Source organism: Diorhabda sublineata, chromosome 9, assembly GCF_026230105.1.
Source record: "Diorhabda sublineata isolate icDioSubl1.1 chromosome 9, icDioSubl1.1, whole genome shotgun sequence".
NCBI lineage: Eukaryota > Metazoa > Arthropoda > Insecta > Coleoptera > Chrysomelidae > Diorhabda > Diorhabda sublineata.
In genome coordinates, this window is record NC_079482.1 from 10,736,112 (window position 1) to 10,760,217 (window position 24,106).

A 24,106-nucleotide genomic window follows, 5' to 3' on the forward strand; every position below is an offset into this window, starting at 1 on the left:
TTTCAGTGAGATTGCATCTAACTTTGTCAGATATCATCGAATAACATCCATTGAAGCCCATTGAGGTCAACTGTAACTTTGTGTTAATTGAAAATTTTCAAAGTCTATCTTCCTAATTTGAAGTCGAATTTCAACATTTTTCATATATTTGAGTGAGATTGCATCTAACTTTGTCGGATATCATCGAATAACTTCCATTGGAGCCCATTGAGGTCAACTGTCACTTTGTAATAATTGAAAATTTTCAAAGTCTATCTTCCTAATTTGAAGTCGAATTTCAACATTTCTCATATATTTGAGTGAGTTTGCATCTAACTTTGTCAGATATCATCGAATAACATCCATTGAAGCCCATTGAGGTCAACTGTCACTTTGTGTTAATTGAAAATTTTCAAAGTCTATCTTCCTAATTTGAAGTCGAATTTCAACATTTCTCATATATTTGGGTGAGTTTGCATTTAACTTTGTCAGATATCATCGAATAACATCCATTGAAGCCCATTGAGGTCAACTGTCACTTTGTAATAATTGAGAATTTTCAAAGTCTATCTTCCTAATTTGAAGTCGAATTTCAGCATTTCTCATATATTTGAGTGAGTTTGCATCTAACTTTGTCAGATATCATGAATTACATCCATTGAAGCCCATTGAGGTCAACTGTCACTTTGTGTTAATTGAAAATTTTCAAAGTCTATCTTCCTAATTTGAAGTCGAATTTCAACATTTTTCATATATTTGAGTGAGATTGCATCTAACTTTGTCAGATATCGTCGAATAACATCCATTGGAGCCCATTGAGGTCAACTGTCACTTTGTAATAATTGAAAATTTTCAAAGTCTATCTTCCTAATTTGAAGTCGAATTTCAACATTTCTCATATATTTGAGTGAGTTTGCATCTAACTTTGTCAGATATCATCGAATAACATCCATTGAAGCCCATTGAGGTCAACTGTCACTTTGTGTTAATTGAAAATTTTCAAAGTCTATCTTCCTAATTTGAAGTCGAATTTCAACATTTTTCATATATTTGAGTGAGATTGCATCTAACTTTGTCAGATATCGTCGAATAACATCCATTGGAGGCCATTGAGGTCAACTGTCACTTTGTAATACTTGAAAATTTTCAAAGTCTATCTTCCTAATTTGAAGTCGAATTTCAACATTTCTCATATATTTGAGTGAGTTTGCATCTAACTTTGTCAGATATCATCGAATAACATCCATTGAAGCCCATTGAGGTCAACTGTCACTTTGTGTTAATTGAAAATTTTCAAAGTCTATCTTCCTAATTTGAAGTCGAATTTCAGCATTTCTCATATATTTGAGTGAGTTTGCATCTAACTTTGTCAGATATCATCGAATAACATCCATTGAAGCCCATTGAGGTCAGCTGTCACTTTGTGTTAATTGAAAATTTTCAATGTCTATCTTCCTAATTTGAAGTCGAATTTCAACATTTTCCATATATTTGAGTGAGATTGCATCTAACTTTGTCAGATATCCTCGAATAACATCCATTGAAGCCCATTGAGGTCAACTGTCACTTTGTAATAATTGAAAATATTCAAAGTCTATCTTCCTAATTTGAAGTCGAATTTCAACATGTCTTATATATTTGAGTGAGTCTGCATCTAACTTTGTCAGATATCATCGAATAACATCCATTGAAGCCCATTGAGGTCAACTGTCACTTTGTGTTAATTGAAAATTTTCAAAGTCTATCTTCCTAATTTGGAGTCGAATTTCAACATTTCTCATATATTTGAGTGAGTTTGCATCTAACTTTGTCAGATATCATGAATTACATCCATTGAAACCCATTGAGGTCAACTGTCACTTTGTGTTAATTGAAAATTTTCAAAGTCTATCTTCCTAATTTGAAGTCGAATTTCAACATTTTCCATATATTTGAGTGAGATTGCATCTAACTTTGTCAGATATCCTCGAATAACATCCATTGAAGCCCATTGAGGTCAACTGTCACTTTGTAATAATTGAAAATATTCAAAGTCTATCTTCCTAATTTGAAGTCGAATTTCAACATGTCTTATATATTTAAGTGAGATTGCATCTAACTTTGTCAGATATCGTCGAATAACATCCAATGAAGCCCATTGAGGTCAACTGTCACTTTGTGTTAATTGAAAATTTTCAAAGTCTATCTTCCTAATTTGAAGTCGAATTTCAACATTTCTCATATATTTGAGTGAGTTTGCATCTAACTTTGTCAGATATCATCGAATAACATCCATTGGAGCCCATTGAGGTCAACTGTCACTTTGTAATAATTGAAAATTTTCAAAGTCTATCTTCCTAATTTGAAGTCGAATTTCAACATTTCTCATATATTTGAGTGAGTTTGCATCTAACTTTGTCAGATATCATCGAATAACATCCATTGAAGCCGATTGAGGTCAACTGTCAATTTGTGTTAATTGAAAATTTTCAAAGTCTATCTTCCTAATTTGGAGTCGAATTTCAACATTTCTCATATATTTGAGTGAGTTTGCATCTAACTTTGTCAGATATCATCGAATAACATCCATTGAAGCCGATTGAGGTCAACTGTCACTTTGTAATAATTGAAAATATTCAAAGTCTATCTTCCTAATTTGAAGTCGAATTTCAGCATTTCTCATATATTTGAGTGAGTTTGCATCTAACTTTGTCAGATATCATGAATTACATCCATTGAAGCCCATTGAGGTCAACTGTCACTTTGTGTTAATTGAAAATTTTCAAAGTCTATCTTCCTAATTTGAAGTCGAATTTCAACATTTTTCATATATTTGAGTGAGATTGCATCTAACTTTGTCAGATATCGTCGAATAACATCCATTGGAGCCCATTGAGGTCAACTGTCACTTTGTGTTAATTGAAAATTTTCAAAGTCTATCTTCCTAATTTGAAGTCGAATTTCAACATTTCTCATATATTTGAGTGAGTTTGCATTTAACTTTGTCAGATATCATCGAATAACATCCATTGAAGCCCATTGAGGTCAACTGTCACTTTGTAATAATTGAGAATTTTCAAAGTCTATCTTCCTAATTTGAAGTCGAATTTCAGCATTTCTCATATATTTGAGTGAGTTTGCATCTAACTTTGTCAGATATCATGAATTACATCCATTGAAGCCCATTGAGGTCAACTGTCACTTTGTGTTAATTGAAAATTTTCAAAGTCTATCTTCCTAATTTGAAGTCGAATTTCAACATTTTTCATATATTTGAGTGAGATTGCATCTAACTTTGTCAGATATCATCGAATAACATCCATTGAAGCCCATTGAGGTCAACTGTCACTTTGTGTTAATTGAAAATTTTCAAAGTCTATCTTCCTAATTTGAAGTCGAATTTCAACATTTCTCATATATTTGAGTGAGTTTGCATTTAACTTTGTCAGATATCATCGAATAACATCCATTGAAGCCCATTGAGGTCAACTGTCACTTTGTAATAATTGAGAATTTTCAAAGTCTATCTTCCTAATTTGAAGTCGAATTTCAACATTTCTCATATATTTGAGTGAGTTTGCATCTAACTTTGTCAGATATCATCGAATAACATCCATTGGAGCCCATTGAGGTCAACTGTCACTTTGTAATAATTGAAAATTTTCAAAGTCTATCTTCCTAATTTGAAGTCGAATTTCAACATTTCTCATATATTTGAGTGAGTTTGCATCTAACTTTGTCAGATATCATCGAATAACATCCATTGAAGCCGATTGAGGTCAACTGTCAATTTGTGTTAATTGAAAATTTTCAAAGTCTATCTTCCTAATTTGGAGTCGAATTTCAACATTTCTCATATATTTGAGTGAGTTTGCATCTAACTTTGTCAGATATCATCGAATAACATCCATTGAAGCCGATTGAGGTCAACTGTCACTTTGTAATAATTGAAAATATTCAAAGTCTATCTTCCTAATTTGAAGTCGAATTTCAGCATTTCTCATATATTTGAGTGAGTTTGCATCTAACTTTGTCAGATATCATGAATTACATCCATTGAAGCCCATTGAGGTCAACTGTCACTTTGTGTTAATTGAAAATTTTCAAAGTCTATCTTCCTAATTTGAAGTCGAATTTCAACATTTTTCATATATTTGAGTGAGATTGCATCTAACTTTGTCAGATATCGTCGAATAACATCCATTGGAGCCCATTGAGGTCAACTGTCACTTTGTGTTAATTGAAAATTTTCAAAGTCTATCTTCCTAATTTGAAGTCGAATTTCAACATTCCTCATATATTTGAGTGAGTTTGCATCTAACTTTGTCAGATATCATCGAATAACATCCATTGAAGCCCATTGAGGTCAACTGTCACTTTGTAATAATTGAGAATTTTCAAAGTCTATCTTCCTAATTTGAAGTCGAATTTCAGCATTTCTCATATATTTGAGTGAGTTTGCATCTAACTTTGTCAGATATCATGAATTACATCCATTGAAGCCCATTGAGGTCAACTGTCACTTTGTGTTAATTGAAAATTTTCAAAGTCTATCTTCCTAATTTGAAGTCGAATTTCAACATTTTTCATATATTTGAGTGAGATTGCATCTAACTTTGTCAGATATCATCGAATAACATCCATTGAAGCCCATTGAGGTCAACTGTCACTTTGTGTTAATTGAAAATTTTCAAAGTCTATCTTCCTAATTTGAAGTCGAATTTCAACATTTCTCATATATTTGAGTGAGTTTGCATTTAACTTTGTCAGATATCATCGAATAACATCCATTGAAGCCCATTGAGGTCAACTGTCACTTTGTAATAATTGAGAATTTTCAAAGTCTATCTTCCTAATTTGAAGTCGAATTTCAACATTTCTCATATATTTGAGTGAGTTTGCATTTAACTTTGTCAGATATCATCGAATAACATCCATTGAAGCCCATTGAGGTCAACTGTCACTTTGTGTTAATTGAAAATTTTCAAAGTCTATCTTCCTAATTTGAAGTCGAATTTCAACATTTCTCATATATTTGAGTGAGTTTGCATCTAACTTTGTCAGATATCATGAATTACATCCATTGAAGCCCATTGAGGTCAACTGTCACGTTGTGTTAATTGAAAATTTTCAAAGTCTATCTTCCTAATTTGAAGTCGAATTTCAACATTTTTCATATATTTGAGTGAGATTGCATCTAACTTTGTCAGATATCGTCGAATAACATCCATTGGAGCCCATTGAGGTCAACTGTCACTTTGTGTTAATTGAAAATTTTCAAAGTCTATCTTCCTAATTTGAAGTCGAATTTCAACATTTCTCATATATTTGAGTGAGTTTGCATTTAACTTTGTCAGATATCATCGAATAACATCCATTGAAGCCCATTGAGGTCAACTGTCACTTTGTAATAATTGAGAATTTCAAAGTCTATCTTCCTAATTTGAAGTCGAATTTCAGCATTTCTCATATATTTGAGTGAGTTTGCATCTAACTTTGTCAGATATCATGAATTACATCATTGAAGCCCATTGAGGTCAACTGTCACTTTGTGTTAATTGAAAATTTTCAAAGTCTATCTTCCTAATTTGAAGTCGAATTTCAACATTTTTCATATATTTGAGTGAGATTGCATCTAACTTTGTCAGATATCATCGAATAACATCCATTGAAGCCCATTGAGGTCAACTGTCACTTTGTGTTAATTGAAAATTTTCAAAGTCTATCTTCCTAATTTGAAGTCGAATTTCAACATTTCTCATATATTTGAGTGAGTTTGCATTTAACTTTGTCAGATATCATCGAATAACATCCATTGAAGCCCATTGAGGTCAACTGTCACTTTGTAATAATTGAGAATTTTCAAAGTCTATCTTCCTAATTTGAAGTCGAATTTCAACATTTCTCATATATTTGAGTGAGTTTGCATTTAACTTTGTCAGATATCATCGAATAACATCCATTGAAGCCCATTGAGGTCAACTGTCACTTTGTGTTAATTGAAAATTTTCAAAGTCTATCTTCCTAATTTGAAGGTCGAATTTCAACATGTCTTATATATTTGAGTGAGTCTGCATCTAACTTTGTCAGATATCATCGAATAACATCCATTGAAGCCCATTGAGGTCAACTGTCACTTTGTGTTAATTGAAAGTTTTCAAAGTCTATCTTCCTAATCTGAAGTCGAATTTCAACATTTTTCATATATTTCAGTGAGATTGCATCTAACTTTGTCAGATATCATCGAATAACATCCATTGGAGCCCATTGAGGTCAACTGTCACTTTGTAATAATTGAAAATTTTCAAAGTCTATCCTCCTAATTTGAAGTCGAATTTCAACATTTCTTATATATTTGAGTGAGTTAGCATCTAACTTTGTCAGATATCATCGAATAACATCCATTGAAGCCCATTGAGGTCAACTGTCACTTTGTGTTAATTGAAAATTTTCAAAGTCTATCTTCCTAATTTGAAGTCGAATTTCAACATTTTTCATATATTTGAGTGAGATTGCATCTAACTTTGTCGGATATCATCGAATAACTTCCATTGGAGCCCATTGAGGTCAACTGTCACTTTGTAATAATTGAGAATTTTCAAAGTCTATCTTCCTAATTTGAAGTCGAATTTCAACATGTCTTATATATTTGAGTGAGTCTGCATCTAACTTTGTCAGATATCATCGAATAACATCCATTGAAGCCCATTGAGGTCAACTGTCACTTTGTGTTAATTGAAAATTTTCAAAGTCTATCTTCCTAATCTGAAGTCGAATTTCAACATTTTTCATATATTTCAGTGAGATTGCATCTAACTTTGTCAGATATCATCGAATAACATCCATTGGAGCCCATTGAGGTCAACTGTCACTTTGTAATAATTGAAAATTTTCAAAGTCTATCTTCCTAATTTGAAGTCGAATTTCAACATTTCTCATATATTTGAGTGAGTTTGCATCTAACTTTGTCAGATATCATCGAATAACATCCATTGAAGCCCATTGAGGTCAACTGTCACTTTGTGTTAATTGAAAATTTTCAAAGTCTATCTTCCTAATTTGAAGTCGAATTTCAACATTTCTCATATATTTGAGTGAGTTTGCATCTAACTTTGTCAGATATCATCGAATAACATCCATTGAAGCCCATTGAGGTCAACTGTCACTTTGTAATAATTGAGAATTTTCAAAGTCTATCTTCCTAATTTGAAGTCGAATTTCAACATGTCTTATATATTTGAGTGAGTCTGCATCTAACTTTGTCAGATATCATCGAATAACATCCATTGAAGCCCATTGAGGTCAACTGTCATTTTGTGTTAATTGAAAATTTTCAAAGTCTATCTTCCTAATCTGAAGTCGAATTTCAACATTTTTCATATATTTCAGTGAGATTGCATCTAACTTTGTCAGATATCATCGAATAACATCCATTGAAGCCGATTGAGGTCAACTGTCAATTTGTGTTAATTGAAAATTTTCAAAGTCTATCTTCCTAATTTGGAGTCGAATTTCAACATTTCTCATATATTTGAGTGAGTTTGCATCTAACTTTGTCAGATATCATCGAATAACATCTATTGAAGCCGATTGAGGTCAACTGTCACTTTGTAATAATTGAAAATATTCAAAGTCTATCTTCCTAATTTGAAGTCGAATTTCAACATTTCTCATATATTTGAGCGAGTTTGCATCTAACTTTGTCAGATATCATCGAATAACATCCATTGAAGCCCATTGAGGTCAACTGTCACTTTGTGTTAATTGAAAATTTTCAAAGTCTATCTTCCTAATTTGAAGTCGAATTTCAACATTTTTCATATATTTGAGTGAGATTGCATCTAACTTTGTCAGATATCATCGAATAACATCCATTGGAGCCCATTGAGGTCAACTGTCACTTTGTAATAATTGAAAATTTTCAAAGTCTATCTTCCTAATTTGAAGTCGAATTTCAACATTTCTCATATATTTGAGTGAGTTTGCATCTAACTTTGTCAGATATCATCGAATAACATCCATTGAAGCCCATTGAGGTCAACTGTCACTTTGTGTTAATTGAAAATTTTCAAAGTCTATCTTCCTAATTTGAAGTCGAATTTCAACATTTCTCATATATTTGAGTGAGTTTGCATCTAACTTTGTCAGATATCATCGAATAACATCCATTGAAGCCCATTGAGGTCATCTGTCACTTTGTAATAATTGAAAATATTCAAATCTATCTTCCTAATTTGAAGTCGAATTTCAACATTTCTCATATATTTGAGCGAGTTTGCATCTAACTTTGTCAGATATCATCGAATAACATCCATTGAAGCCCATTGAGGTCAACTGTCACTTTGTGTTAATTGAAAAATTTCAGTCTATCTTCCTAATTTGAAGTCGAATTTCAACATTTTTCATATATTTCAGTGAGATTGCATCTAACTTTGTCAGATATCATCGAATAACATCCATTGGAGCCCATTGAGGTCAACTGTCACTTTGTAATAATTGAAAATTTTCAAAGTCTATCTTCCTAATCTGAAGTCGAATTTCAACATTTTTCATATATTTCAGTGAGATTGCATCTAACTTTGTCAGATATCATCGAATAACATCCATTGGAGCCCATTGAGGTCAACTGTCACTTTGTAATAATTGAAAATTTTCAAAGTCTATCCTCCTAATTTGAAGTCGAATTTCAACATTTCTTATATATTTGAGTGAGTTAGCATCTAACTTTGTCAGATATCATCGAATAACATCCATTGAAGCCCATTGAGGTCAACTGTCACTTTGTGTTAATTGAAAATTTTCAAAGTCTATCTTCCTAATTTGAAGTCGAATTTCAACATTTTTCATATATTTGAGTGAGATTGCATCTAACTTTGTCAGATATCATCGAATAACATCCATTGAAGCCCATTGAGGTCAACTGTCATTTTGTGTTAATTGAAAATTTTCAAAGTCTATCTTCCTAATCTGAAGTCGAATTTCAACATTTTTCATATATTTCAGTGAGATTGCATCTAACTTTGTCAGATATCATCGAATAACATCCATTGAAGCCGATTGAGGTCAACTGTCAATTTGTGTTAATTGAAAATTTTCAAAGTCTATCTTCCTAATTTGGAGTCGAATTTCAACATTTCTCATATATTTGAGTGAGTTTGCATCTAACTTTGTCAGATATCATCGAATAACATCTATTGAAGCCGATTGAGGTCAACTGTCACTTTGTAATAATTGAAAATATTCAAAGTCTATCTTCCTAATTTGAAGTCGAATTTCAACATTTCTCATATATTTGAGCGAGTTTGCATCTAACTTTGTCAGATATCATCGAATAACATCCATTGAAGCCCATTGAGGTCAACTGTCACTTTGTGTTAATTGAAAATTTTCAAAGTCTATCTTCCTAATTTGAAGTCGAATTTCAACATTTTTCATATATTTGAGTGAGATTGCATCTAACTTTGTCAGATATCATCGAATAACATCCATTGGAGCCCATTGAGGTCAACTGTCACTTTGTAATAATTGAAAATTTTCAAAGTCTATCTTCCTAATTTGAAGTCGAATTTCAACATTTCTCATATATTTGAGTGAGTTTGCATCTAACTTTGTCAGATATCATCGAATAACATCCATTGAAGCCCATTGAGGTCAACTGTCACTTTGTGTTAATTGAAAATTTTCAAAGTCTATCTTCCTAATTTGAAGTCGAATTTCAACATTTCTCATATATTTGAGTGAGTTTGCATCTAACTTTGTCAGATATCATCGAATAACATCCATTGAAGCCCATTGAGGTCATCTGTCACTTTGTAATAATTGAAAATATTCAAATCTATCTTCCTAATTTGAAGTCGAATTTCAACATTTCTCATATATTTGAGCGAGTTTGCATCTAACTTTGTCAGATATCATCGAATAACATCCATTGAAGCCCATTGAGGTCAACTGTCACTTTGTGTTAATTGAAAAATTTCAGTCTATCTTCCTAATTTGAAGTCGAATTTCAACATTTTTCATATATTTGAAAGAGATTGCATCTAACTTTGTCAGATATCATCGAATAACATCCATTGGAGCCCATTGAGGTCAACTGTCACTTTGTAATAATTGAAAATTTTCAAAGTCTATCTTCCTAATTTGAAGTCGAATTTCAACATTCCTTATATATTTGAGTGAGTTTGCATCTAACTTTGTCAGATATCATCGAATAACATCCATTGAAGCCGATTGAGGTCAACTGTCACTTTGTGTTAATTGAAAATTTTCAAAGTCTATCTTCCTAATTTGATGTCGAATTTCAACATTTCTCATATATTTGAGTGAGTTTGCATCTAACTTTGTCAGATATCATCGAATAACATCCATTGAAGCCGATTGAGGTCAACTGTCACTTTGTAATAATTGAAAATATTCAAAGTCTATCTTCCTAATTTGAAGTCGAATTTCAACATTTCTCATATATTTGAGCGAGTTTGCATCTAACTTTGTCAGATATCATCGAATAACATCCATTGAAGCACATTGAGGTCAACTGTCACTTTGTGTTAATTGAAAATTTTCAAAGTCTATCTTCCTAATTTGAAGTCGAATTTCAACATTTTTCATATATTTGAGTGAGATTGCATCTAACTTTGTCAGATATCATCGAATAACATCCATTGAAGCCCATTGAGGTCATCTGTCACTTTGTAATAATTGAAAATATTCAAAGTCTATCTTCCTAATTTGAAGTCGAATTTCAACATTTCTCATATATTTGAGCGAGTTTCCATCTAACTTTGTCAGATATCATCGAATAACATCCATTGAAGCCCACTGAGGTCAACTGTCACTTTGTGTTAATTGAAAATTTTCAGTCTATCTTCCTAATTTGAAGTCGAATTTCAACATTTCTCATATATTTGAGTGAGATTGCATCTAACCTTGTCAGATATCATCGAATAACATCCATTGGAGCCCATTGAGGTCAACTGTCACTTTGTAATAATTGAAAATATTCAAAGTCTATCTTCCTAATTTGAAGTCGAATTTCAACATTTCTCATATATTTGAGCGAGTTTGCATCTAACTTTGTCAGATATCATCGAATAACATCCATTGAAGCTCATTGAGGTCAACTGTCACTTTGTAATAATTGAAAATATTCAAAGTCTATCTTCCTAATTTGAAGTCGAATTTCAACATTTCTCATATATTTGAGCGAGTTTGCATCTAATTTTGTGAGATATCATCGAATAACATCCATTGGAGCCCATTGAGGTCAACTGTCACTTTGTAATAATTGAAAATATTCAAAGTCTATCTTCCTAATTTTAAGTCGAATTTCAACATTTCTCATATATTTGAGCGAGTTTGCATCTAACTTTGTCAGATATCATCGAATAACATCCATTGAAGCCCATAGAGGTCAACTGTCACTTTGTAATAATTGAAAATTTTCAAAGTCCATCTTCCTAATTTGAAGTCGAATTTCAACATTTCTCATATATTTGAGTGAGTTTGCATCTAACTTTGTCAGATATCATCGAATAACATCCATTGAAGCCCATTGAGGTCAACTGTCACTTTGTGTTAATTGAAAATTTTCAAAGTCTATCTTCCTAGTTTGAAGTCGAATTTCAACATTTCTCATATATTTGAGTGAGTTTGCATCTAACTTTGTCAGATATCATCGAATAACATCCATTGAAGCCCATTGAGGTCATCTGTCACTTTGTAATAATTGAAAATATTCAAAGTCTATCTTCCTAATTTGATGTCGAATTTCAACATTTCTCATATATTTGAGTGAGTTTGCATCTAACTTTGTCAGATATCATCGAATAACATCCATTGAAGCCGATTGAGGTCAACTGTCACTTTGTAATAATTGAAAATATTCAAAGTCTATCTTCCTAATTTGAAGTCGAATTTCAACATTTCTCATATATTTGAGCGAGTTTGCATCTAACTTTGTCAGATATCATCGAATAACATCCATTGAAGCACATTGAGGTCAACTGTCACTTTGTGTTAATTGAAAATTTTCAAAGTCTATCTTCCTAATTTGAAGTCGAATTTCAACATTTTTCATATATTTGAGTGAGATTGCATCTAACTTTGTCAGATATCATCGAATAACATCCATTGAAGCCCATTGAGGTCATCTGTCACTTTGTAATAATTGAAAATATTCAAAGTCTATCTTCCTAATTTGAAGTCGAATTTCAACATTTCTCATATATTTGAGCGAGTTTCCATCTAACTTTGTCAGATATCATCGAATAACATCCATTGAAGCTCATTGAGGTCAACTGTCACTTTGTAACAATTGAAAATATTCAAAGTCTATCTTCCTAATTTGGAGTCGAATTTCAACATTTCTCATATATTTGAGCGAGTTTGCATCTAATTTTGTGAGATATCATCGAATAACATCCATTGGAGCCCATTGAGGTCAACTGTCACTTTGTAATAATTGAAAATATTCAAAGTCTATCTTCCTAATTTTAAGTCGAATTTCAACATTTCTCATATATTTGAGCGAGTTTGCATCTAACTTTGTCAGATATCATCGAATAACATCCATTGAAGCCCATAGAGGTCAACTGTCACTTTGTAATAATTGAAAATTTTCAAAGTCCATCTTCCTAATTTGAAGTCGAATTTCAACATTTCTCATATATTTGAGTGAGTTTGCATCTAACTTTGTCAGATATCATCGAATAACATCCATTGAAGCCCATTGAGGTCATCTGTCACTTTGTAATAATTGAAAATATTCAAAGTCTATCTTCCTAATTTGAAGTCGAATTTCAACATTTCTCATATATTTGAGTGAGTTTGCATCTAACTTTGTCAGATATCATCGAATAACATCCATTGAAGCCCATTGAGGTCAACTGTCACTTTGTGTTAATTGAAAATTTTCAGTCTATCTTCCTAATTTGAAGTCGAATTTCAACATTTCTCATATATTTGAGTGAGATTGCATCTAACCTTGTCAGATATCATCGAATAACATCCATTGAAGCCCATTGAGGTCAACTGTCACTTTGTGTTAATTGAAAATTTTCAGTCTATCTTCCTAATTTGAAGTCGAATTTCAACATTTCTCATATATTTGAGTGAGATTGCATCTAACTTTGTCAGATATCATCGAATAACATCCATTGAAGCCCATTGAGGTCAACTGTCACTTTGTAATAATTGAAAATATTCAAAGTCTATCTTCCTAATTTGAAGTCGAATTCCAACATTTTTCATATATTTGAGTGAGATTGCATCTAACTTTGTTAGATATCATCGAATAACATCCATTGGAGCCCATTGAGGTCAATTGTCACTTTGTAATAATTGAAAATATTCAAAGTCTATCTTCCTAATTTGAAGTCGAATTTCAACATTTTTCATATATTTGAGTGAGATTGCATCTAACTTTGTCAGATATCATCGAATAACATCCATTGGAGCCCATTGAGGTCAGCTGTCACTTTGTAATAATTGAGAATTTTCAAAGTCTATCTTCCTAATTTGAAGTAGAATTTCAACATTTCTCATATATTTGAGTGTGTTTGCATCTAACTTTGTCAAATATCATCGAAAAACATCCATTGAAGCCCATTGATGTCAACTGTCACTTTGTAATAATTGAAAATATTCAAAGTCTATCTTCCTAATTTGAAGTCGAATTTCAACATTTCTCATATATTTGAGTGAGATTGCATCTAACTTTGTCAGATATCATCGAATAACATCCATTGGAGCCCATTGAGGTCAACTGTCACTTTGTAATAATTGAAAATTTTCAAAGTCTATCTTCCTAATTTGAAGTCGAATTTCATCATGTCTTATATATTTGAGTGAGTCTGCATCTAACTTTGTCAGATATCATCGAATAACATCCATTGAAGCCCATTGAGGTCAACTGTCACTTTGTGTTAATTGAAAATTTTCAAAGTCTATCTTCCTAATTTGAAGTCGAATTTCAACATTTTTCATATATTTGAGTGAGATTGCATCTAACTTTGTCAGATATCATCGAATAACATCCATTGGAGCCCATTGAGGTCAACTGTCACTTTGTAATAATTGAAAATATTCAAAGTCTATCTTCCTAATTTGAAGTCGAATTTCAACATTTCTCATATATTTGAGCGAGTTTGCATCTAACTTTGTCAGATATCAACGAATAACATCCATTGAAGCCCATTGAGGTCAACTGTCACTTTGTGTTAATTGAAAATTTTCAGTCTATCTTCCTAATTTGAAGTCGAATTTCAACATTTCTCATATATTTGAGTGAGATTGCATCTAACTTTGTCAGATATCATCGAATAACATCCATTGGAGTCCATTGAGGTCAACTGTCACTTTGTAATAATTGAAAATTTTCAGTCTATCTTCCTAATTTGAAGTCGAATTTCAACATTTCTCATATATTTTAGTGAGATTGCATCTAACTTTGTCAGATATCATCGAATAACATCCATTGGAGTCCATTGAGGTCAACTGTCACTTTGTAATAATTGAAAATTTTCAAAGTCTATCTTCCTAATTTGGAGTCGAATTTCAACATTTCTCATATATTTGAGCGAGTTTGCATCTAACTTTGTCAGATATCATCGAATAACATCCATTGAAGCCCATTGAGGTCAACTGTCACTTTGTGTTAATTGAAAATTTTCAGTCTATCTTCCTAATTTGAAGTCGAATTTCAACATTTTTCATATATTTGAGTGAGATTGCATCTAACTTTGTCAGATATCATCGAATAACATCCATTGGAGCCCATTGAGGTCAACTGTCACTTTGTAATAATTGAAAATATTCAAAGTCTATCTTCCTAATTTGAAGTCGAATTTCAACATTTCTCATATATTTGAGCGAGTTTGCATCTAACTTTGTCAGATATCAACGAATAACATCCATTGAAGCCCATTGAGGTCAACTGTCACTTTGTGTTAATTGAAAATTTTCAGTCTATCTTCCTAATTTGAAGTCGAATTTCAACATTTCTCATATATTTGAGTGAGATTGCATCTAACTTTGTCAGATATCATCGAATAACATCCATTGGAGTCCATTGAGGTCAACTGTCACTTTGTAATAATTGAAAATTTTCAGTCTATCTTCCTAATTTGAAGTCGAATTTCAACATTTCTCATATATTTGAGTGAGATTGCATCTAACTTTGTCAGATATCATCGAATAACATCCATTGGAGTCCATTGAGGTCAACTGTCACTTTGTAATAATTGAAAATTTTCAAAGTCTATCTTCCTAATTTGGAGTCGAATTTCAACATTTCTCATATATTTGAGCGAGTTTGCATCTAACTTTGTCAGATATCATCGAATAACATCCATTGAAGCCCATTGAGGTCAACTGTCACTTTGTGTTAATTGAAAATTTTCAGTCTATCTTCCTAATTTGAAGTCGAATTTCAACATTTCTCATATATTTGAGTGAGATTGCATCTAACTTTGTCAGATATCATCGAATAACATCCATTGAAGCCCATTGAATTCAACTGTCACTTTGTGTTAATTGAAAATTTTCAAAGGCTATCTTCCTAATTTGGAGTCGAATTTCAACATTTCTCATATATTTGAGCGAGTTTGCATCTAACTTTGTCAGATATCATCGAATAACATCCATTGAAGCCCATTGAGGTCAACTGTCACTTTGTAATAATTGAAAATATTCAAAGTCTATCTTCCTAATTTGAAGTCGAATTTCAACATTTCTCATATGTTTGAGTGCGATTGCATCTAACTTTGTCAGATATCATCGAATAACATCCATTGGAGCCCATTGAGGTCAACTTTCACTTTGTAATAATTGAAAATTTTCAAAGTCTATCTTCCTAATTTGAAGGAATTTCAACATTTTTCATATATTTGAGTGAGATTGCATCTAACTTTGTCAAATATCATCGAATAACATCCATTGAAGCCCATTGATGTCAACTGTCACTTTGTAATAATTGAAAATATCCAAAGTCTATCTTCCTAATTTGAAGTAGAATTTCAACATTTCTCATATATTTGAGTGAGATTGCATCTAACTTTGTCAGATATCATCGAATAACATCCATTGGAACCCATTGAGGTCAACTGTCACTTTGTAATAATTGAAAATTTTCAAAGTCTATCTTCCTAATTTGAAGTCGAATTTCAACATTTTTCATATATTTGAGTGAGATTGCATCTAACTTTGTCAGATATCATCGAATAACATCCATTGGAGCCCATTGAGGTCAACTGTCACTTTGTAATAATTGAGAATTTTCAAAGTCTATCTTCCTAATTTGAAGTCGAATTTCAACATGTCTTATATATTTGAGTGAGTCTGCATCTAACTTTGTCAGATATCATCGAATAACATCCATTGAAGCCCATTGAGGTCAACTGTCACTTTGTGTTAATTGAAAATTTTCAAAGTCTATCTTCCTAATTTGAAGTCGAATTTCGACATTTCTCATATATTTGAGTGAATTGCATCTAACTTTGTCAGATATCATCGAATAACATATATTGAAGCCCATTGAGGTCAACTGTCACTTTGTGTTAATTGAAAATTTTCAAAGTCTATCTTCCTAATTTGAAGTCGAATTTCAACATTTCTCATATATTTGAGTGAGTTTGCATCTAACTTTGTTAGATATCATCGAATAACATCCATTGGAGCCCATAGAGGTCAACTGTCACTTTGTAATAATTGAAAATTTTCAAAGTCTATCTTCCTAATTTGAAGTCGAATTTCAACATTTTTTGAATATTTGAGCGAGTTTGCATCTAACTTTGTCAGATATCATCGAATAACATCCATTGAAGCCCATTGAGGTCAACTGTCACTTTGTGTTAATTGAAAATTTTCAGTCTATCTTCCTAATTTGAAGTCGAATTTCAACATTCCTCATATATTTGAGTGAGTTTGCATCTAACTTTGTCAGATATCATCGAATAACATCCATTGGAGCCCATTGAGGTCAACTGTCACTTTGTGTTAATTGAAAATTTTCAAAGTCTATCTTCCTAATTTGAAGTCGAATTTCAACATTTCTCATATATTTGAGCGAGTTTGCATCTAACTTTGTCAGATATCAACGAATAACATCCATTGAAGCCCATTGAGGTCAACTGTCACTTTGTGTTAATTGAAAATTTTCAGTCTATCTTCCTAATTTGAAGTCGAATTTCAACATTTTTCATATATTTGAGTGAGATTGCATCTAACTTTGTCAGATATCTTCGAATAACATCCATTGAAGCCCATTGAGGACAACTGTCACTTTGTGTTAATTGAAAACTTTCAAAGTCTATCTTCCTAATTTGAAGTCGAATTTCAACATTTCTCATATATTTGAGTGAGTTTGCATCTAACTTTGTCAGATATCATCGAATAACATCCATTGAAGCCCATTGAGGTCAACTGTCACTTTGTAATAATTGAAAATATTCAAAGTCTATCTTCCTAATTTGAAGTCGAATTCCAACATTTTTCATATATTTGAGTGAGATTGCATCTAACTTTGTTAGATATCATCGAATAACATCCATTGGAGCCGATTGAGGTCAACTTTCACTTTGTAATAATTGAAAATTTTCAAAGTCTATCTTCCTAATTTGAAGTCGAATTTCAACATTTTTTGAATATTTGAGCGAGTTTGCATCTAACTTTGTCAGATATCATCGAATAACATCCATTGAAGCCCATTGAGGTCAACTGTCACTTTGTGTTAATTGAAAATTTTCAGTCTATCTTCCTAATTTGAAGTCGAATTTCAACATTTCTCATATATTTGAGTGAGTTTGCATCTAACTTTGTCAGATATCATCGAATAACATCCATTGGAGCCCATTGAGGTCAACTGTCACTTTGTGTTAATTGAAAATTTTCAAAGTCTATCTTCCTAATTTGAAGTCGAATTTCAACATTTCTCATATATTTGAGTGAGTTTGCATCTAACTTTGTCAGATATCATCGAATAACATCCATTGGAGCCCATTGAGGTCAACTGTCACTTTGTGTTAATTGAAAATTTTCAAAGTCTATCTTCCTAATTTGAAGTCGAATTTCAACATTTCTCATATATTTGAGTGAGATTGCATCTAACTTTGTGAAATATCATCGAATTACATCCATTGGAGCCCATTGATGTCAACTGTCACTTTGTGTTAATTGAAAATTTTCAAAGTCTATCTTCCTAATTTGAAGTCGAATTTCAACATTTCTCATATATTTGAGTGAGGTTGCATCTAACTTTGTCAGATATCATCGAATAACATCCATTGAAGCCCATTGAGGTCAACTGTCACTTTGTAATAATTGAAAATATTCAAAGTCTATCTTCCTAATTTGAAGTCGAATTTCAACATTTCTCATATATTTGAGCGAGTTTGCATCTAATTTTGTGAGATATCATCGAATAACATCCATTGGAGCCCATTGAGGTCAACTGTCACTTTGAAATAATTGAAAATTTTCAGTCTATCTTCCTAATTTGAAGTCGAATTTCAACATTTTTCATATATTTGAGTGAGATTGCATCTAACTTTGTCAGATATCATCGAATAACATCCATTGGAGCCCATTGAGGTCAACTGTCACTTTGTAATAATTGAAAATATTCAAAGTCTATCTTCCTAATTTGAAGTCGAATTTCAACATTTCTCATATATTTGAGCGAGTTTGCATCTAACTTTGTCAGATATCAACGAATAACATCCATTGAAGCCCATTGAGGTCAACTGTCACTTTGTGTTAATTGAAAATTTTCAGTCTATCTTCCTAATTTGAAGTCGAATTTCAACATTTCTCATATATTTGAGTGAGATTGCATCTAACTTTGTCAGATATCATCGAATAACATCCATTGGAGTCCATTGAGGTCAACTGTCACTTTGTAATAATTGAAAATTTTCAGTCTATCTTCCTAATTTGAAGTCGAATTTCAACATTTCTCATATATTTGAGTGAGATTGCATCTAACTTTGTCAGATATCATCGAATAACATCCATTGGAGTCCATTGAGGTCAACTGTCACTTTGTAATAATTGAAAATTTTCAAAGTCTATCTTCCTAATTTGGAGTCGAATTTCAACATTTCTCATATATTTGAGCGAGTTTGCATCTAACTTTGTCAGATATCATCGAATAACATCCATTGAAGCCCATTGAGGTCAACTGTCACTTTGTGTTAATTGAAAATTTTCAGTCTATCTTCCTAATTTGAAGTCGAATTTCAACATTTCTCATATATTTGAGTGAGATTGCATCTAACTTTGTCAGATATCATCGAATAACATCCATTGAAGCCCATTGAATTCAACTGTCACTTTGTGTTAATTGAAAATTTTCAAAGGCTATCTTCCTAATTTGGAGTCGAATTTCAACATTTCTCATATATTTGAGCGAGTTTGCATCTAACTTTGTCAGATATCATCGAATAACATCCATTGAAGCCCATTGAGGTCAACTGTCACTTTGTAATAATTGAAAATATTCAAAGTCTATCTTCCTAATTTGAAGTCGAATTTCAACATTTCTCATATATTTGAGTGCGATTGCATCTAACTTTGTCAGATATCATCGAATAACATCCATTGGAGCCCATTGAGGTCAACTTTCACTTTGTAATAATTGAAAATTTTCAAAGTCTATCTTCCTAATTTGAAGGAATTTCAACATTTTTCATATATTTGAGTGAGATTGCATCTAACTTTGTCAAATATCATCGAATAACATCCATTGAAGCCCATTGATGTCAACTGTCACTTTGTAATAATTGAAAATATTCAAAGTCTATCTTCCTAATTTGAAGTAGAATTTCAACATTTCTCATATATTTGAGTGAGATTGCATCTAACTTTGTCAGATATCATCGAATAACATCCATTGGAACCCATTGAGGTCAACTGTCACTTTGTAATAATTGAAAATTTTCAAAGTCTATCTTCCTAATTTGAAGTCGAATTTCAACATTTTTCATATATTTGAGTGAGATTGCATCTAACTTTGTCAGATATCATCGAATAACATCCATTGGAGCCCATTGAGGTCAACTGTCACTTTGTAATAATTGAGAATTTTCAAAGTCTATCTTCCTAATTTGAAGTCGAATTTCAACATGTCTTATATATTTGAGTGAGTCTGCATCTAACTTTGTCAGATATCATCGAATAACATCCATTGAAGCCCATTGAGGTCAACTGTCACTTTGTGTTAATTGAAAATTTTCAAAGTCTATCTTCCTAATTTGAAGTCGAATTTCGACATTTCTCATATATTTGAGTGAATTGCATCTAACTTTGTCAGATATCATCGAATAACATATATTGAAGCCCATTGAGGTCAACTGTCACTTTGTGTTAATTGAAAATTTTCAAAGTCTATCTTCCTAATTTGAAGTCGAATTTCAACATTTCTCATATATTTGAGTGAGTTTGCATCTAACTTCGTTAGATATCATCGAATAACATCCATTGGAGCCCATAGAGGTCAACTGTCACTTTGTAATAATTGAAAATTTTCAAAGTCTATCTTCCTAATTTGAAGTCGAATTTCAACATTTTTTGAATATTTGAGCGAGTTTGCATCTAACTTTGTCAGATATCATCGAATAACATCCATTGAAGCCCATTGAGGTCAACTGTCACTTTGTGTTAATTGAAAATTTTCAGTCTATCTTCCTAATTTGAAGTCGAATTTCAACATTCCTCATATATTTGAGTGAGTTTGCATCTAACTTTGTCAGATATCATCGAATAACATCCATTGGAGCCCATTGAGGTCAACTGTCACTTTGTGTTAATTGAAAATTTTCAAAGTCTATCTTCCTAATTTGAAGTCGAATTTCAACATTTCTCATATATTTGAGCGAGTTTGCATCTAACTTTGTCAGATATCAACGAATAACATCCATTGAAGCCCATTGAGGTCAACTGTCACTTTGTGTTAATTGAAAATTTTCAGTCTATCTTCCTAATTTGAAGTCGAATTTCAACATTTTTCATATATTTGAGTGAGATTGCATCTAACTTTGTCAGATATCTTCGAATAACATCCATTGAAGCCCATTGAGGACAACTGTCACTTTGTGTTAATTGAAAACTTTCAAAGTCTATCTTCCTAATTTGAAGTCGAATTTCAACATTTCTCATATATTTGAGTGAGTTTGCATCTAACTTTGTCAGATATCATCGAATAACATCCATTGAAGCCCATTGAGGTCAACTGTCACTTTGTAATAATTGAAAATATTCAAAGTCTATCTTCCTAATTTGAAGTCGAATTCCAACATTTTTCATATATTTGAGTGAGATTGCATCTAACTTTGTTAGATATCATCGAATAACATCCATTGGAGCCGATTGAGGTCAACTTTCACTTTGTAATAATTGAAAATTTTCAAAGTCTATCTTCCTAATTTGAAGTCGAATTTCAACATTTTTTGAATATTTGAGCGAGTTTGCATCTAACTTTGTCAGATATCATCGAATAACATCCATTGAAGCCCATTGAGGTCAACTGTCACTTTGTGTTAATTGAAAATTTTCAGTCTATCTTCCTAATTTGAAGTCGAATTTCAACATTTCTCATATATTTGAGTGAGTTTGCATCTAACTTTGTCAGATATCATCGAATAACATCCATTGGAGCCCATTGAGGTCAACTGTCACTTTGTGTTAATTGAAAATTTTCAAAGTCTATCTTCCTAATTTGAAGTCGAATTTCAACATTTCTCATATATTTGAGTGAGTTTGCATCTAACTTTGTCAGATATCATCGAATAACATCCATTGGAGCCCATTGAGGTCAACTGTCACTTTGTGTTAATTGAAAATTTTCAAAGTCTATCTTCCTAATTTGAAGTCGAATTTCAACATTTCTCATATATTTGAGTGAGATTGCATCTAACTTTGTGAAATATCATCGAATTACATCCATTGGAGCCCATTGATGTCAACTGTCACTTTGTGTTAATTGAAAATTTTCAAAGTCTATCTTCCTAATTTGAAGTCGAATTTCAACATTTCTCATATATTTGAGTGAGGTTGCATCTAACTTTGTCAGATATCATCGAATAACATCCATTGAAGCCCATTGAGGTCAACTGTCAGTTTGTAATAATTGAAAATATTCAAAGCCTATCTTGCTAATTTTAAGTCAAATTTCAATATTTCTCATATATTTGAGCGAGTTTGCATCTAACTTTGTCAGATATCATCGAATAACATCCATTGAAGCCCATTGATGTCAACTGTCACTTTGTAATAATTGAAAATATTCAAAGTCTATCTTCCTAATTTGAAGTAGAATTTCAACATTTCTCATATATTTGAGTGAGATTGCATCTAACTTTGTCAGATATCATCGAATAACATCCATTGGAACCCATTGAGGTCAACTGTCACTTTGTAATAATTGAAAATTTTCAAAGTCTATCTTCCTAATTTGAAGTCGAATATCAACATTTTTCATATATTTGAGTGAGATTGCATCTAACTTTGTCAGATATCATCGAATAACATCCATTGGAACCCATTGAGGTCAACTGTCACTTTGTAATAATTGAAAATTTTCAAAGTCTATCTTCCTAATTTGAAGTCGAATTTCAACATTTCTCATATATTTGAGTTAGTTTGCATCTAACTTTGTCAGATATCATCGAATAACATCCATTGAAGCCCATTGAGGTCAACTGTCACTTTGTGTTAATTGAAAATTTTCAAAGTCTATCTTCCTAATTTGAAGTCGAATTTCGACATTTCTCATATATTTGAGTGAATTGCATCTAACTTTGTCAGATATCATCGAATAACATATATTGAAGCCCATTGAGGTCAACTGTCACTTTGTGTTAATTGAAAATTTTCAAAGTCTATCTTCCTAATTTGAAGTCGAATTTCAACATTCCTCATATATTTGAGTGAGTTTGCATCTAACTTTGTCAGATATCATCGAATAACATCCATTGAAGCCCATTGAGGTCAACTGTCACTTTGTGTTAATTGAAAATTTTCAAAGTCTATCTTCCTAATTTGAAGTCGAATTTCAACATTTCTCATATATTTGAGTGAGGTTGCATCTAACTTTGTCAGATATCATCGAATAACATCCATTGAAGCCCATTGAGGTCAACTGTCACTTTGTAATAATTGAAAATATTCAAAGTCTATCTTCCTAATTTGAAGTCGAATTTCAACATTTCTCATATATTTGAGTGAGGTTGCATCTAAATTTGTCAGATATCATCGAATAACATCCATTGAAGCCCATTGAGGTCAACTGTCACTTTGTGTTAATTGAAAATTTTCAAAGTCTATCTTCCTAATTTGAAGTCGAATTTCAACATTCCTCATATATTTGAGTGAGTTTGCATCTAACTTTGTCAGATATCATCGAATAACATCCATTGAAGCCCATTGAGGTCAACTGTCACTTTGTGTTAATTGAAAATTTTCAAAGTCTATCTTCCTAATTTGAAGTCGAATTTCAACATTTCTCATATATTTGAGTGAGGTTGCATCTAACTTTGTCAGATATCATCGAATAACATCCATTGAAGCCCATTGAGGTCAACTGTCACTTTGTAATAATTGAAAATATTCAAAGTCTATCTTCCTAATTTGAAGTCGAATTTCAACATTTCTCATATATTTGAGTGAGGTTGCATCTAAATTTGTCAGATATCATCGAATAACATCCATTGAAGCCCATTGAGGTCAACTGTCACTTTGTAATAATTGAAAATATTCAAAGTCTATCTTCCTAATTTTTAGTCGAATTTCAACATTTCTCATATATTTGAGCGAATTTGCATCTAATTTGTCAGATATCATCGAATAACATCCATTGAAGCCCATTGAGGTCAACTGTCACTTTGTGTTAATTGAAAATTTTCAAAGCCTATCTTCCTAATTTGAAGTCGAATTTCAACATTTCTCATATATTTGAGTGAGTTTGCATCTAACTTTGTCAGATATCATCGAATAACATCCATTGAAGCCCATTGAGGTCAACTGTCACTTTGTGTTAATTGAAAATTTTCAAAGTCTATCTTCCTAGTTTGGAGTCGAATTTCAACATTTCTCATATATTTGAGTGAGTTTGCATCTAACTTTGTCAGATATCATCGAATAACATCCATTGAAGCCC